This window comes from Trichosurus vulpecula, chromosome 9 (genome assembly GCF_011100635.1).
Source record: "Trichosurus vulpecula isolate mTriVul1 chromosome 9, mTriVul1.pri, whole genome shotgun sequence".
NCBI lineage: Eukaryota > Metazoa > Chordata > Mammalia > Diprotodontia > Phalangeridae > Trichosurus > Trichosurus vulpecula.
Window position 1 is genome coordinate 22,922,724 of NC_050581.1, and position 13,146 is coordinate 22,935,869.

Consider the following 13,146-nt stretch of genomic DNA (forward strand, 5'->3'; position numbering starts at 1 on the left):
AACTGAGTCAAATTTAGAAAAATAAGAGCCATTCCCCATTTGATAAACTATCAAAAGATATAATCAGTTTTCAGATGAAATAATGAAAGCTGTCTATATCCATCTGGAAAATGATATATTGTTACTTTTTACTGGAGAAATGCAAATTAAAACAATTCTGAGGTACAAATGTTGGAGAGAACTTTGGAAAAATGAGACATTAATGCTTGTTGGCAAAATTGTGAACCGATTCAACCATTCCACAAAACAATTTGGAACTGTGCCCAAAAGGCTATAAAACCATGTGTGGCCTTTGACCTAGGAATACCACTACTAGGTCTGTATCCCAAAAGAGGCAAAAAAAGGAAAAGGACTTATATTTATGAAAATATTTATAGCAGCTCTTTTCCAGGGGTAATGAATTACAAATTGCAGGGATGCTTACCAGTTGGGGAATGGCTTAACAAGTTGTGGTGTATGATTATGATGAAATACTGTCTGTAGCAGCAATCTTGCTAACAGCTACTGTGGCTGTGTAAAACCAACAACAACCAGCGCACAGAAGGCTGCCAACACAGGTTCTTTAATCTGCTTTTCTAAGGAAAGTACCTTTAAGGGGTTAACAATCTCAGTTTAATTAAACATACGTATATCATTCACTTAGTTCAGGGGGAAAAGTCAGCATCCTGAACTTCAAGGCAAATACAAACAGAAATTACAAGCATCAACAGACAGACCTTGTCTGATCAAATCGCAATACATACTTATCAGAGAAGAAACAATGGATTTGGTTTAGCAAAGCCAGGGAGTAGGTACAATGGCTTGCCCAGAGTCTCAACATTCCTTCCCATGAATGAGCTCCAAAAGTCAAACACCGACCTTAGATCTCATGGACCTGTCTCAGCATGGGCTGAGGCAAAGTGCAATGTACTATGTACAAAGTAAGAGCGATATTGTAAGATGATCAGCTGAGAATGATTTATGTTTTCTCAGATATCTAAAACAACTACAACAAGTCTGAATGGCTTATGATGAAGAATGCTCTCCATCCCCAGAAAGGGAAAACACTCATGATATCTGAATGTAGATTGAAGCATACATTTTTTTTACTTTTTTTCTTGAGTTTTTTGGTCTATTTTTTTTCCACAACATGATCATTATGGATATGATTTGCATGACCATACATGTGTAACCTATATCAAATTGCTTGCCTTCTCAGTGAGGGGGCATGGGAAGGGAGAAAGGGAGAGAATTTGGAACTCAAAATTTTAAAAACATCATTAAAATTGTTTTTACATGGAACTGAGGAAAAATAATAAATAAAAGGGAAAAAGTAGACTTGGTCAAATGGAAGAGGAGGCAGAAAAGTTAACTGAAGAAAATAATTACTTAAAAGTTAAAATTGGGCAAGTGGAAGCTAATGACTCTATGAGACATCAAGAATCAGTCAAATAAAATCAAAAGAATGAAAAAATAAAGAAAAATGTGAACTATCTCATTAGAAAAACCATTGACCTGAAAAAAAAGTTCTAGGAGAGATAATTTAAGACTTATTGGACTACCTGAAATCCATGAGCCAAAAAAAGAGCCTGGACAGCATCTTTCAATAAGTTATCTAGGGAATACACTGATATCCTAAAATCAGAGGGTACAAATACCACTGAAAGGATTCACTGATCACCTCCTGAAAGAGTTCCCAAGGAATATTATAGCTAAATTCCAAAATTACCAGGTCAAGGAGAAAATACTGCAAGCAGCCAGAAAGAAACAATTTAAATATTATGGAAACCCAATTAGGATACACAGGATTTAGCAGGTTCTACATTAAAGGACTGGAGGGCATGGAATATGACATCCAAGAATGAAAGGAGCATGGATTCAACTACCCAGAAAGATTGAACATAATCTTTCAGGGGAAAAGATGAACCTTCAATGAAACAGGGGATTTCCAATCATTCCCGATGGAAAACAAATCAGAGCTGAACAGAAAATTTGATCTTCAAATAAAAGAGTCAAGAGAAGTATGAAAAGGTAAACAGGAAATAAAAGGGGGAAAAACACATTATTCAATAATGTTAAACTGTTTACATCCCTACACTTGAAGATGACATTTGTAACCCTTGAGAACTATACCCAGCATTTAGAAGGGGTATACATAGACAGAGGATGTGGTTATAAGTTAGTTGACTTTGATGTGATGATAAAAAAAGATTAAGGGGTGAAAGAAAGGATTCTGATTGAAGAAGAGGAAATGAGGAGGTAGAAAAGAGTAAGTTATATCACATGAAGAGGCACAAAGGTCTATTACAGTAGAGGGAAAGAAGCAAAGGAGGCAAGCATTGTTTGAAACTTACTCTCATTGGATTTGGGTCAAAGACAGAATAACATACACACTCAGTTGGCTAAAGAAATCTATCATACTGTATAGGGAGGTAGGAGAAGGAAAGGGGAAAGAACAGGGAGGGGGATGGGTAGATGGGAAGACAGAAGGGAGGGAAGAAGTCATAAGTAAAAAGGGAAAGAAAAAGGAGGGTGGCTGATGGAAAAGAGGGCAGATTGAGGGAGGTGATTGCAGAAGGAAAACACTGTTAAGAAGGGAAAGGTGAAAGGAGAGGAAAAAGTATAAACAGGATGAAAAACAGGATGAAAAAAATAGGATGGAGGTACAGGCACAGCAATCATAACTGTGAATGTGAATCAGATGAACTCTCCCACAAAATGGAATGGACTAGCAGATTGTTTCAAAAAAAACATAATCCTGTTATTATTTTGTCCAGCTCGGTAAAATAATTTTTTGGTAGTTCGATTGGTATGGCACTGAACAGATATATTAATTTAGGTAAAAGTGTCATTTTTGTTATATTAGCTCGGCCTAACCATGAGCAACTGATATTTTTCCATTTATTTAGATCTGATTTTATTCGCGTGAAAAATGTTTCATAGTTATGTTCATATAGGCCCTGGGTTTGTCTTGGCAAATAGACTCCCAAATATTTTATAGTGCCTTCAGCAACTTTGAATGGAATTTCTCTTTCTATCTCTTGCTGTTGGGCTTTGTCAGTAATGTATAGGAATGCTGAGGATTTATGTGGGTTTATTTTATATCCTGCAACTTTGCTAAAGTTGTTTACTATTTCAAGTAGTTTTTTACTTGATTCTCTAGGATTCTTTAGACAAATCATCATATCATCTGCAAAAAGTGATAATTTAGTTTCTCCTTTTTCTATTCTAATTCCTTCAATTTCCTTTTCTTCTCTTATTGCTACAGCTAACATTTCTAGTACCAAATTGAACAATAGGGGTGATAATGGACATCCTTGTTTCACCCCTGATCTTATTGGGAATGCATCTAGCTTATTCCCATTACAAATAATGCTTGTTGATGGTTTTAGGTAGATGCTATTTATAATTTTGAGGAAGGTTCCACTTATTCCTATCCTTTCTAGTATTTTTAATAGGAATGGGTGTTGTACTTTATCAAAGGCTTTTTCTGCGTCTATTGAGATGATCATATGGTTTCTGCTAGTTTTGTTGTTGATATGGTCAGTTGTGCTAATAGTTTTCCTAATATTGAACCAGCCTTGCATTCCTGGAATAAATCCTACCTGATCATAGTGTATTATTCTCGTAATGAGTTGCTGCAATCTTTTTGCTAATATTTTATTTAAAATTATTGCATCAATATTCATTAGAGAAATTGGTCTATAATTTTCTTTCTCTGTTTTGACTCTACCTGGTTTGGGTATTAGTACCATATTTGTGTCATAAAAAGAATTTGGTAGGACTCCTTCTTCCCCTATTTTCCCAAATAGTCTACAAAGTATTGGAATTAGTTGTTCTTTAAATGTTTGATAGAATTCACATGTAAAACCATCTGGTCCTGGAGATTTTTTCCTAGGGAGTTCATTGATGGCATGCTCAATTTCTTTTTCTGATATGGGGTCATTAAGAAATTTCACTTCCTTCTCTGTTAGCCTGGGCAGTTTATGTTTTTGTAGATATTCATCAATATCTCTAAGGTTGTCAAATTTATGGGCATACAGTTGGGCAAAATAATTCCTAATTATTGTTTTGATTTCCTCTTCATTAGAGGTGACCTCACCCTTTTCATTTTTGATACTAGTAATTTGATTTTCTTCTTTCTTTTTTTTAATCAAATTGGCCAGAGGTTTATCAATTTTATTGGTTTTTTCATAAAATCAGCTCTTTGTTTTATTTATTAATTCAATAGTTTTCTTGGTTTCAATTTTATTAATCTCTCCTTTGATTTTCAGTATTTCTAATTTGGTATTTAATTGGGGGTTTTCAATTTGCTCTTTTTCTAGCTTTTTCAGCTGTATGCCCAGATCATTGATCTCCTCTTTCCCTATTTTATACATGTAGGCATTTAGGGATATAAAACTTCCCCTAAGAACTGCTTTTGCTGCATCCCAAAAGTTTTGGTATGTTGTTTCATTATTGTCATTCTCTTGAATGAAGTTATTAATTGTTTCTCTGATTTGTTCTTTGGCCCACTCATTCTTTAGAATTAAATTATTTAGTTTCCAATTAGTTTTTAGCTTATTTTTCCATGGTACTTTATTAAAAATGATTCTTATTGCATCATGATCTGAAAAGGATGCATTGACTACTTCTGCTTTTCTGCACTGGATTGTTGGGTTTTTATGCCCTAGTACATGGTCAATTTTTGAGTATGTGCTATGTACTTTTGAGAAGAAAGTATATTCCCTTTTATCCCCATTCAGTTTTCTCCAGAGGTCTATCATATGTGCCTTTTCTAAAATTCTGTTTACCTCCTTAACTTTTTTCTTATTTATTTTGAGGTTAGATTTATCAAGTTCAGAAAGGGGGAGGTTGAGTTCTCCCAATATTATAGTTTTGCTGTCTATTTCTTCCTGTAACCCCCTTAACCTCTCCTCTAAGAATTTGTATGCCTTACCACTTGGTGCATATATGTTAAGCAATGATATTGCTTCATTGTTTATGGTGCCTTTTAGCAGGATATAATGTCCTTCCTTATCTCTTTTAATTAGATCTATCTTTACTTTTGCTTTGTCTGAGATTAGGATTGCTACACCTGCTTTTTTTAACTTTAGCTGAGGCACAATATATTTTACTCCAGCCTTTTACCTTTACCCTATGCGTATCCCCCTGTTTCAAATGCGTTTCTTGTAAACAGCATATTGTAGGATTATGGTTTTTAATCCATTCTGCTATCTGCTTCTGTTTTGTAGAATGTTCATCCCCTACATGTTCAGGGTTATGATTTCTATTTGTGTCTTTTTCTCCATCCTAATTCCCCCTGTTTATGCTTTTATTTCTCCCTTTCCCCTTCTCCTCCTCAACAAAGTTTTGCTTTTGACCGCTGCTTTCCTCAGTTACCCCTCCCTCTTTATTCCCCTCCCTTATCTTACCGTTACCCACTTGCTGCTTCTCCTCCCCCTTCTGACCACCCCCCTCCCTTTTTCCCCCCTTTCCCTCCCACTTCCCATAGGACAAGTTAGATTTCTAAACTTATCAGAGTATGTTATTCCCTTCTTGAACTAGATCAGATGACAGTAAAGCTCAAATAATGCTCTTCTCCCTCCCTTCTTTCCCTCTACTATAATATGTTTTTGTGCCACTTCCTTTGGTGTAATTTACCCTTTTCTACTACCTCCTTACCACTTCCCTCATAGCCCTCCCTTTATATCTCTTACTTATATTTTATATCTTTACATCAGTTAATTTATACAGGCATTCACAACCTATGTATATCCCTTTCAATTGTCATAATAGCTATACCATTCACAAGAATGACTTATATATATGTGTGTATATGTATCTACACACACACACACACACACACACATACACACACACACACACACACACACACACACACACATATATATATATATTTATATATATATATATATAAAACAAAATTCGTTTGGAAAAACAAGAGGTCTAGAGTATCTAGGGTATTAATGAAAGACATGCTAGAGAAGGTGGCTTAGCCACACCAGATATTAAACTGTACTACAGAGCAGCAGTCATCAAAACTGCCTGGTACTGGTTAAGAAACAGGGGTGTGGATCAGTGGAATAGTATAGGTACACAAGTAGGAGAAATCAACAAGTTTAGCAATCTACTCTTTGATAAATCCAAAGAGGCCAGCTTCTGGGCTAATAATTCACTATTTCACAAAAACTGTTGGGAAAATTGGAAAATGGTAGGGCAAAAACTGGGCATAGACCAATATCTTACACCATATACCAAAATAAAGTCAAAATGAGTTCATGATTTAGGAGTAAAAGCTGATATTATAAGTAATTTGGGAAAGCAAGGAATAGTTTACTTATCAGATTTATGGAAGTGTAAAGAATTCATGACCCAACAAGAGATAGAGAGCATTACAAAATACAAAATGGATAATTTTGATTATGTCAAATTGAAATGTTTTTGTACAAAAAAAGCCAATGCAACAAGAATTAGGAGGGAAGCAGAAAATTGGGAGAAAATCTTTGCAACTAGTATCTCTGACAAAGGCCTCATTTCTAAAATATACAGGGAACTGGGCCAAATATATAGGAATACAAGTCATTCCCCAATTGAGAAATGGTCAAAGGATATGAACAGGCAGTTTTCAGAGGAAGAAATTAAAGCTATCTATAGGCATATGAAAAAATGCTCTGGATCACTACTGATTAGAGAAATGCAAATCAAAACAACTCTTAGATACCACATCTCTCCTGTCAGATTGACTAAAATAACAAAACAGGAAAATGATAAATGCTGGAAAGGATGTGGGGAAATTGGAACATTGTTGCATTGCTGGTGGAGTTGTGAGCTGATCCAGCCATTTTGGAGAGGAGTTTGGAACTATGCCCAAAGGGCTATAGATATGTTCATACCCTTTGACCCAGCAATACCACTTCTAGGGTTGTATCCCAAAGAAATCACACAAGCGGGAAAAGGACTCATATGTACAAGGATATTTATAGCAGCTCTTTTTGTGGTAGCCAAGAATTGGAAATCAAAGGGATGCCCATCAATTGGGGAATGGCTGAACAAGCTGTGGTATATGAAGGTGATGGAATACTATTGTGCCATAAGAAATGGGGATGATGCAGACTTTGTAACAACCTGGAAAAACCTACACGACATAATGCTGAGTGAGCGGAGCAGAGCCAGGAGAACGTTGTGCACAGCCACAGATATATGGATCCCGTGAGGACCAACCCTGACATACTGTGCTCTTCTCAGCAACCTAAGGGGCCAGGACAACTCCAGGGGACTCACGATGGAGAATGCTATCTTCATCCAGAGAAAGAACTGTGAAGTTTGAATACAAATTGAGGCGCACTACATGCTCGCCTTTTTTGCTTCTCTTTTGTTTTTGTTTTTGGGTTGTTTTTTTTTTTTTGGTTCTGTTTCTTCTTTCTCATGATTCATTCCATTGGTCAAAATTCTTCTCCACAACTTGACTAGTGCATAAATTAATTCAATGCGAAAAAAAAAAGAGAAAGAGCCTTTATGGTGGAGGGGAAAGTGGGAGTAGCAGGCAATGCTTGAATCTCACTCTCATTGGAATTGGTTCAAAGAAGGAAAAATATATGTATACACACTCCAGTATATATAGAAATCTAACTTACTCAGTAGAGAAATGAGAGGAAGGAGATAAGAGAAAGGGAGTGGTATTATTTTTAAAAGAAGGCAGATTATGAGAGGTGGTGATCAGAAGAAAAATTGACTTTTGAGGAGGGTCAGGATAAAAAGAGAGAGAGGGAAGAAGGGAGTATAGTGAACATTCAGACAAGGAAGTTGTATTCAGAAAAAGCCAGCATGATCTCATGAAGAACAAATTGCATCAGCCTAAATTCATTTACTTTTTTTAAGGGCTAATAACTGGTAGTTTAGAGAGTGTTGTAAATAGAATTTATCCAAATTTGGCAAAGTTTTTGACAAAAATCTGTCAAGATTATTTTGTGGTAATGGTGGAGACAGAGCAACAATCAATTAATAAATATCGATTGAACACCCCAAAAAAAACCATAATCCTACAATATATTGTTTACAAGAAACACATTTGAAGCAGAGAGATACACACAGAATGAAGGTAAAAGGCTGGAACAGAATATATTATGCTTAAGCTGAAGTAAAAAAAAAAGGGGTAGCAATCCTAATATCAGACAAAGCAAAAACTAAGATAGATCTAATTAAAAGAGATAATGAAGGAAACTATATCCTGCTAAAAGGCACCATAGACAATGAAGTAATATCAGTACTTAACATATATGCACTAAGTGGTATTCTATACAAATTCTTAGAGGAGAAGTTAAGGGAGTTACAGCAATAGACAGCAAAACTATTTTAGTGGGGAAGCTTAACCTCCACCTCTCTGAACTTGACAAATCTGACCACAGAATTAACAATTAAGGAGTAAAGGAGGTGAATAGAATTTTAGAAAAATTAGATATGGTAGAACTCCGGAGGAAAATGAACGAAGGTAAAACAGAATGTACTTTTTTTCTCAGTGGTACTTAGCACCTACACAAAAATTGACCATGTACAATGGCATAAAAATCCACTGCAAAAAAATAGAAATATCAAATGTTCAGATCATGACACAATAAAAGACACATTCAATAAAGGGCCATGAAAAATAGACTAAAAATTAATTGGAAACTAAACCATCTGATCCTAAAGAATGAGTGGGTCAAAGAGCGAATCAGAAGAACAATGACTAGCTTCATCCAAGAGAATGAAAATAATGAGACAGCATACCCAAACCTATAGGATGCAGTCAAAACCACAGTTTTTAGGGGAAATTTTATATCTCTAAAGGCTTACATGAATGAAATAGAGAATGAAGAGAACAACAAATTGAGCATGCAACTAAAAAAATCTTGAAAAAGAACAAATTAAAAATCTCTAGTTAAATACCAAACTAAAAATTCTTGTTTTATAAATTATTTTTAGTTTTCAATATTAACTTCTGTAAGGTTCAAATTTTATCTGCCACCCTCCCCTCCCCTTCCTCAAGATGGTAGGCAATCTGATATAGGCTCTTCATATACATTCTTATTATTTTCTTATTAGTCATGTTGTATAGAAGAATTAGAATGAATGGGAGGAACCATGAGAAAGAAAAACCAAAATAAAACAGAACAAAACAAAAAAAGAGAACAAATAATATGCTTCAATCTGGATTCATGCTCCATGTTTCCTTCTCTGGATGTTGATAGTGTTTTCGATCATGAGCCCTTCGGAGTCATCTTAGGTCCTTGCATTGCTGAGAAGAGCTAAGTCTATCAAAGCCAGGCATCACAAAATGTGACTGTTACTGTGTACAGTGTTCTCCTGGCTCTGTTCACTTCACTCAGCATCAGTTCATGTAACTCTTTCCAGGTTTTTTGTGAAGTCTACCTGCTCCTCATTTCTTATAGCACAATAGTATTCCATTACATTCATATACCACAACTTGTTCAGCCATTCCCCAATTGATGGGCATCCCCTCAATTTCTAGCTCTTTGCCATTACAAAAAGAGCTGCAATAAATATTTTGTACATGTTGGTGCTTTTCCCTTTTTGTGATATCTTTGTGATACAGCCCTAGAAGTCATTGCTGGGTTGAAGGATATGAACAGTTTTATAGCCTTTTGGGCAAATTGCTCTCCAGAATGGTTGGATCAATTCACAACTTCACTAACAAAGAATTAGTGTTCCAATTTTCCCACATCTTCTTCATCATTCATAATTTTCCTGTTTTGTCATGTTAGCTAATCTGATAGCTGTGATGGGGAACCTAAGAATTGTTTTGATTTGCATTTCTTTCATCAATAGAGATTTACAGCATTTTTTCATAGGACTATAGATAGTTTTAATGTTTTCATCTGAAAACTTTCTGTTCATTTATCTTGGCAATTCTGACCATTTATCAATTGGGGAATGACTTGTGTTCTTATAAATTTAACTAAGTTCTCTATATATTTTAGAAATGAGATCTTTATAAGAGACACTGGTTGTAAACATTCTTTCCTAGTTTTCTGCATCCCTCCTAATCTTGGTTGCATTGGCTTTGTTTGTGCAAAATTTTTCAATTTAATGTAATCAAAATTATCGATTTTGCATTTGATAATGTTCTCTATCTCTTGTTTGGTCATAAATTCCTCTGTTCACTACAAATCTCAGAGGTAAACTGTTCCTTGCTCTCCTAATTTCCTTACAGTGTACAAATTAAAAATTCTTAAAATCAAAGGAGAAATTAATTCAATTGAAAGTAAGAAAATTACTGAAATAATAAATAAAACTAAGAGTTCGCTTTATGAAAAACCCATGAAATAGACAAAACTTTGATTAATTTTATTAAAAACAAAAGAAGAAAACGAAATTACCAGTAACAAAAATGAAGTGTGAATTCACCACTACCGAAGAAATTAAAACAATAATTAGGAGTCCAACTTCATGCCAATAAATCTGATAATCTAAGTAATATGGATGAATATTTTTAAATATATATATATACATATATATATAACATATATAAAATATATGTGTATATATAATACACACACACATACACACACACACATATATATATATATACACACACACACATAAAATCACCCAGATTAACAGAAAAGGAAATAAAATACTTCAATAAGCCCATTTCAGAAAAAAAGAAATGGAAAAGCCATCAATGAATTGCTTAAGAAAAAAATCTCCAGAGCCAGATGGTTTTACAAGTGAATCCTACCAAACATTTAAAGAACAACTAATTCCAATACTATACAAACTCTTTGAAAATATAGGTGAAGCAAGAGTCTTACCAAATCCATTTTATGATACAAATTTGGTGCTGATACATAAAATCGGTAGAGCCGATAATAAAGGAAACTATAGACCAATTTCCTTAATAAATATTGATGTAATAATTTTAAATAAAATATTAGCAAAGAGATTACAGCAATTTTTCATGAAGACATTATACTATGACCAGGTGAGATTTATACCAAGAATACAGGGCTGGCTTAATATTAAGAAAACTATCAGCATAATTAACAATATCACTAAAGAAATTAACAGAAATCCCATGATTACTTCAATAGATGCAGAAAAAGCTTTTGACAAAAAAAAGCACCCATTCCTGTTAAAAACACTAGTGAGCATAGAATCAATTGAGTTTTCCTTAAAATGATAAATAACATCTATGTAAAGCCATGAGCAAGCATTATATGTAATGTGGATAAGGTAGAAGCATTTCCAATAACATCAGGGGTGAAACAAGGATGTCCATTATCACTAGTGTTATTCAACATTGTACTAGAAATGTTAGCTTTAGCAATGAGAGAAGAAAAAAGAAGTTGAAGGATTTAGAAAAGGCAAGGAAGAAGCAAAGCTATTACTCTTCGCAGATGATATGATGATGCCATTAGAGAATTCTAAAGAATGATCTAAAGAACTACTTGAAATAATTAACAAATAATAAATTAACAAATTTAGCAAGGTTGCAAAATATACAATAAACTCACATATATCATTAGCATTTCTATATATTACTAACAAAGCCCAAAAACAATTGATAGGAAGAGAAATTCCCTTTAAAATAATTGAAGAAAATATAAAATATTCTGCCAAGACAAATCCGCGAACTATATGAACATAATTATAAAAGACTTTTCACACAATTTAAGTTAGATCCAAACAATTGCAAAAATATCAGTTGTTCATGGGTGGGCAGAGCTTATATAATAAAAATGGCAATCTGCCTAAATGAATTTACCTATTCAGTGCCATACCAATCAAACTACCAGAAACGTATTTTATAGAGCTAGAAAAATAATAAAAAATTCATCTGGAAGGACAGAAGGTCCACAATATCAAGTGAATTAATGAAAAGAAATGTAAGAGAAGGTGGCCTAGTCATGCCAGATCTGAAACTGTATTATAAAGCATCAATCATCAAAACTACTTGGTACTGGCTAAGAAATAGAGTGGTGGATCAGTAGAATAGGTTAGACACACAAGACATAATAGTCATTGACAGTAATCTACTGTTTGACAAACCCAAAGACTCCAATTTCTGGGATAACAGCTCACTATTTGACAAAAACTCCTGGGACAACTGGAAAATTATATGTCATAAGCTAGGTATTGACCATATACAAGATAAAATCAAAATGGGTAGATGATTTAGATATAAAAGGGGATACTATAAGCAAATTAGGAGAGCAAGGAATAGTTTACCTGTCACATCTATGGAGAATGGAAGAATTTATGACCAAATAAGAGAGAGAACAGGTTGGAGAGTGGATAATTTTTTTTTCCCAAAAACAAAACCAATACAACCAAGATTAGAAGGGAAGCAAAAAGCTGGGAAAAATTTTTTTACTGCCAGTGCTTCCAATAAAGGCCTCATTTCTAAAATGTATAGGGAACTATGTCAAATTTATAAGAATACAAATCATTCTTTAATTGAAAAATGTTCAAAAGATATGAACAAGCAGTTTTCAGAGAAGGAAATTAAAGATAACTAGTCATATGAAAAAATGCTCTAAATCACAATTTATTAGACTGAAAAAATGCAAATAAAGACAACTGAGGTACCGCTTCATACCTATTGACAGGAAAGGAAAATGACAAATTTTGGAGAAGATGCAGGAAAATTGGTGTTGTCATGAACTGATTGAATCATTCTGAAAAGCAATTTGGAACTCTGCCAAAAGGACTATAAAACTGCGCATACCCTTTTAACCAGCAATACCACTACTGGCTTTGTATCCAAAGGAGACCGTAAAAAGGGAAAAGGATCCACATTTACAAAAGTATTTATTGCAGCTCTTTTTGCGGTAGCAAAGAATTGGACATTTATGGGATGCCCATCAATTGGGGAAAAATCAAATAAGTTGTGGTATATGAATGTAATGGGATATTTTTGTTACATAAGAAATGGTGAATAGGCAGATTTCAGAAAAACCTGGAAAGACTTACATGAACTTATGCTGAGTGAAGTGAGCTGAACCAGGAGAACATTGTACAATGACCAACCTTGATAGGCTTAGCTCTTCTCAGCAGTGTAATTAGGGAAAACAATTTCAAAAGTCTCATGATGAAAAATGCTATCTGCATCCAGAGAAAGAACTATGGAGTCTGAATACAAATTGAAGCAAATTGTTTTCCCTC